This window comes from Castor canadensis, chromosome 2, assembly GCF_047511655.1.
Source record: "Castor canadensis chromosome 2, mCasCan1.hap1v2, whole genome shotgun sequence".
Lineage (NCBI taxonomy): Eukaryota > Metazoa > Chordata > Mammalia > Rodentia > Castoridae > Castor > Castor canadensis.
Window position 1 is genome coordinate 173,842,069 of NC_133387.1, and position 6,000 is coordinate 173,848,068.

Here is a 6,000-nt window from a genome sequence, read left to right on the forward strand (position 1 = left end):
GTCTGAAAGAGTACCAAAACTAAAGTACTTGTTAATAACAATTATTAGCCATGGGTCAAAAGCTACTCCTGTTCATTCTGGTCATTGAGAACTGAGTAAACAAAAATTTGCCTCAGAACTGTTGTTAATAGGTGAAGTCAAATTACTGACCTCTGAGGCCACCCAGAATCACCACCATGATTTTTCAGAACACAATATTTACCTGATTCTATGTGGACCAGGGATCAGCAAACTATGACCTGTGGGAGTAATCTAGTCTATTTTTTTTTTTTTGTGGTACTGGCTTTGAACTCAGGGCCTCATGCTTGCTAGGCAGGAGCTCTTCTACTTAAGTCACTCCATGAGCCCATGTTGTCTACTTTTTGTACAACTTAAAACCTAAGAATGATTTTTAGATTTTTAAATGGAGGCAAAAAATCAAAAGAAGAAAAATACTTTGTGACATGAATATTATATGGAATCCAAATTTCAGTGTCCATAAGTGAGGTTTGACTGCAACATAAATGTGCTCATTTTTTTTATTGTTGTTGTTGTTGTTGTCTATTGCTGCTTTCTCTGCAATAGCAGAGTTGAACAGTTACCATAGACTGTAATGACTATAAGGACCTTAGTCCAAAATATTTACTTCTGGGAACTTCGAGATAAGGCTTTGATTCTTATGGCTTTAGATGTCTCTAATGAATCAGGTCCAATGGTTTGTTGGAACTGAACAGACTTTGGAACTCATGTAGTATTAATTTAAAAATCTCACATTGATAGAAATTACTTCTTGCCTGAAGTCACGTGATCAGTGGATAGAGTCTGGTTCCATTGGTTCAAGTTTTTTTCATCCATGCTGTACCTTTTCTCAGGCAGAGTTTATCTTACTTAGGATGGAGTCAGTGTCTGAAGGCAAAGAGAGTTCATCAAAAAAAAAAAGAGTTCATCTAATTTAGGTTTGAACATGGTGGCATTTGCCTATAATCCAAGCTACCTAGGATGCCACCCAGGCAAAACGCTAGTCAGATTCCCATCACAACGAACAAGTCAGCTATGCAGGAGGTATAGATAGGATGTTCCATCCAAGGCTGGCCCCAAGCAAAAAGTAAAAATGTGTGGGAGTCTGACTCAAGTGGTAGTGCACCTGCCTAGAAAGTGGGAGGCCCTGAGTTCAAACCTCAGAATTGCCAAGAAATCTTTCCTAATTTTGATCTCATGTCTCACTCCTCACTCACACTAATACATTGCAGCAGCATATATCATTTAATTGGGAGTTCATGATTTACTTAAGCTATTTTGAGTTGCCTTTTTCCCCCATTTTTCTAACTTCTCAAAAAGTGTATGGACACTGTGTTAATCAGTTCTCCATTACTCTAATAAATTGAGACAATCAAAAGAAGAATGCGCTTGGTTGGGGTGTGGCTCAAGTTGTAGAGTGCTTGCAAGCACAAGGCCCTGAGTTCAAACCCCAGTACCGCCAAAAATATAATAATAGTGAAAGAAAAAAAGGCTTGTTTTGGTTCACAGTTTCAGTTCAGTCCATGGTTAGTTGGTTCCATTGTTTTGGAGCCTGTGGTAAAGCAGAATATCATGGCAGGAGCATGTGGTAGATGGTAGACTAAAACTGCTTATCTCGCAGTGACAGGGATGGGAAGAGAAAGACGAAGTGGCCAGGGTCCTGACGTACTCTGCTAGGGCATGCCCCACATGACCTAACTTTCCTCTCACCCTGCATCCTAAAGGTTCCATAATCTCTCAATAGCACCACCAAGTGCTGGGGATCAAGCCTTTAACGCACTGATCCTTGGGGGTGGAGGGGAAGGAGAATGCTCACCTAAACTATAGCAGCACCATGAAAAACTTTATTTTCATATCCTTTCTATCTTTAAAACACACACACAGACACACACACACACTGTCTTCTCTTTTCCCTTTCAACAAAGAAACTTGTTGGTGAGTTTCTATTCCTAAGGTGGAAAGGAGGTGAGGATGAGCAGAAAAGCACAGAGCACAGCACAGGTTTTACTTGGGACTCTGTGGCTGGACCATATGTGGAGGACAGAAGGAGTGTCCACATACCCACTGAAACTGTGAGGTTTAGCGTATGTGGCCTTTTCTGAGGAGGCTATCCATGGCTTTTATGAAATTTATGAGTCCATGATGCCGAGAGTTGGAATTACAGATGTAGAGGGAGGTGTGTTTGGGGAGGAAGTTACTCAGGTGTGCGGTGGTGGAGACAGGATTCCTAGGTTTGTCAGCCTCCAGCTGACATCAGGGGAGAGTTCTCTGCCTGCTCACATTAGCCCACCCAAGTTTTACCCTCTCTGTCACTCAGAGATGATAAAAATTCATCAGCTTTGCAGAAAGTTGAACTCAGATGATGATAAAATCCCAGTATAATTCTCCCCAAAGAATGTTCTGATTAATAGAAACTGCAGAGGAACTAATTTTATGAAAATAGCAAATGGGATTGTTTCAATGGAAGCAAACCGGGAGAGTTGGTGCTGACGCCAAGCAGGAGGATGAAAACAATCCCATTGTGCAGAGCTGACAGCTCCAATCTTGCCACTTATTTATTAAATGTCTTTCCGCTGTAAATTATTAAGCTTGGATTTGGGGAGACGTGGGAGCTGACAGAATAAGACAATAGAACGGAAAGCAAACCTGGATCCCTTCCTTCAGCATTATTGCAGTATTGTGTTTTGTAAAAAGCCTTTTCCCCCTTCTGTTTTGGAGAAAGGGGCTGATTCTCTCTTTGGTGAGACTCAGAAATGGATGAGACAAGAAGCATGCTTTTGATTTATGAATTATTTGCTAGTTCTTACAAATGGGAAGTTTTCCGAGAAAATTCAACTTGGTGGCTCAGCAACAGGGTAGGAGATATTTTGTCTGTTCTCTGAAAGGGCTGTTTTGTTCAGACAAGAAAGAGCTTGGTTGGCTTTAACATTATGAAGTACCAAATTAAGTATTTGGGGGATCGAACCACTAGCTAAGGTCAATTTGGCTTATTTGATAGCTGGGAAGGCCTTTCATGCTGGGAGGGAGCTCTAAGGTCTATTTCTTAAGCTAAAGAATAGGAAACAGTTGGTGATCAGTTAGGGAGTTGAACTCTGATTATACTTATATTCACTTAAAAAGTTGGCACTCTAATAAAGAGAGGAATCATTGTTTTACTTGAATCTTAGGTTCAGCTTTAGACCTCTGTTTTCTGAACAGCATAGGAAGGCATGAGGCTATGTTTCCTGGCCAGGCACCACCTGTGTATTTGTTCAGGGCAAGTAATAGCATGTGTCTTGGTGTAGGTCCCTAAGCATAGGGTCCTTCATTCCTCATTTCTCTACTCATTTGTCAAATATTTATTGTCATTGGATGTCTTGCACTTTCTGGAAACTGGGGGTCAAGAATGAAAAGAAAATATTCCTTGTTGTCAAGGAACTTACCTTCTAGTGGGAAAAGCCAGGTAGTGAACAAATGTGAATAAATATATCATATAACTGCTGGTTTTAAGTGCTATGAAGACCCAAAGTGGAGCAAAGGAATAGAGAGTGATGGAGAGGCAGGAAGAATGGGAAGCACTATTTTACATAAGTTGGTCAAGGAAGACCCTTCTGATGGGCTGGCAGCCTAGCAGTGACCTGAAGGAAGTAAGCAGAGAAGTCATTTGGGTAAGAGCTGAGGGCCAAGCAAGCATGAAAGGCCCTGAGAGGGGAGAGAGACAGGTGTATTCCAAGAACAGCAAGGAGGGGGATCCCATAGAGGCCATGAGATGGAAAATTGGAGGAGTTTTGAGCAAAGGTGTAACATGATCTGATTTATCACAAGGCAAAACAAGAATGAGTTTGCCAAATGTATTAGTGCAGCCCCTGTTTGGAAGGACTACTTCCTCTGACACCAAGCCATGAACTAGCTTTTGGTGCTTCCCCTAGGTTTGTGGAGTGAGAAAGCTCATCTCAAGTCTTCTCATCTGTAGGGCAGGTGGGATTTCTTTGTGATTTGTAAAATGGCATCTTCTCCTGGAAAGTGACAGGGTAATAATAATCTGGGGTTTAATGTCCTTTGTTCTCCTACAAACTAGGAGGAGGATACAAAGGCATCAAACAGCAAGAGAGAGAATCTGTCACCACCAGCCCTACCCAGCCACTGGGCTTGCAATCCAGCATTCTTTCTGGGGAGCAGATGTCAACTGGCTGGCCAAAGGAGGATTTTTGTGTTGTGATTCCTCAACTCTTGTGAAGGAGGAGAGGAGGAAAGTGCTGAAACCAGAGAGTCACCACACCAGGCAGATGCTGGAAGGATATATACAACAAACTCAGCTGGAGCCACACAGGAACATTTGGTGGGTGGGGAGAAGGAAACTCAAGATACTTTATGGGAAAGTGTGAGAGTATTAGAAGAACCATGGGGTTTCTGGATCAGCAGATGTCTTGAGGCATTGTTACAGCTCCATGACTGGGCTGAGCCCCACACTTCCTAGAGGACTGGAAAAGCAGCTGAAAAATGCTCCCGTCCTGCTGGGGTCACACCAGTAACCACTCTTTGTCAGTTCCATCAGGGCATTTCAGAATGGCATCAAACTTCAGCTCGAGTTGGATAGCCACCGTTCTTAACTCTGAGCGAGGGTAAGATGGCCAGACTCAAAACAGAGGAATTTTTAAATGTGGGAGGAATCTTTTGGGAGCTCTTAGCTGCTCAAATGGAAAGACTTCACAAATCAGTGCTGTGTTCTGGGATGGAAAAGCCAAATACTTAGGATGGAGAACTAAGTACTAAATCAGGATCAGGAATGTAATTCTCTTTGCAGCTCATGAGTAGTACTTAGGGTAAGAGTGCAGTCTCACAAATATCCCACTTTTATTTATTAATTAGAAATTTTTTTTTCAATTGAGGAGAGTCACTGTTTATAAGGAGGAGAAGAAGCCTTGATGATTTCGGTTCTGGGACTTTCTGCCCAGAACTCTACTAATGCTTGGGACACCATGCCAAAGTAGTCTCTATAGAAAATATTAACATATTAATTTGCTACACAAACTCAGAGACCCCAAAAGCAGTAGATGTGATTAAGTTAATCTAATCAATAAATGATGACAAATAGAATCACATCCCTGGGTTGAAAGTGTTGGGGGTGGGTGGAGGTCAGTGAGTGTGTAAGCAGGGGACATGAGAAGAAAGAGGGGAGTGACAAAGGGCAGGGACTTGGGGACTGAAGTCAGGTCCTTTAAAGGAAAAGGAAACACTATAAAATTGTTTACTTGGTACATGGCTGAGAGGGATGGTTATTCCCTGAGTGAGGCAAGACTCCTCAAACCCTATCTTTCTAGAGATGGCTACCCATTTGGCAAACTCCTGATTCTGCCTTGCCCCTTGGTCATATTTTGACCTAAGGAATAAAATTCTGATGCAATGTGCTTCACAGAATGAGCAGTTATAGCATTTGCCTAATGGCAGTGTTCTAGAAATAGGGAATTCAGAGATAAGATACACTCCTGTCTCTACATTGTTCACATTCTGCTATGCGAGACAAACAAGAAACTCTGGTGGCAAAGTCTACCTCAGATGCAAATCTAGAGTGCTTCCAAGGAGGAAGCTAAAGGGACCAGGGAACATTGGCTGTATGGATGACATGCAGAGGCAGAGGGAAAGGATTCTAGACAAAAGAAGCAAGAAGTGTCCACATCTGTGTTATGAGAGAACATGCAGAGTGGGTGACAGGCTACCAATTGGGCATGTCGGTGGTATGGAGTATGCTGGGACTGAACGCAGGAGAAGTGGAAGACCAGGTAGAAGGGTCTTGTGATACAGATGGTGAAGGGCTTGAATGACATAGTAAGGAATTTGAACATTGTCCTGCAGGTTCTGATGAGTCACTGAAAGATAAGAGTTTATGTTTTTATATATTATGCATATAAAAACCTTTTCTTACATAAATCTTTCATCAGATCATTTGCCTCTGCTTGAATACATTCAATGCTGGGGAGCTCTCATCCCCCCAAAGCTATCCACTTCCTTGTTGCAAATCTATAA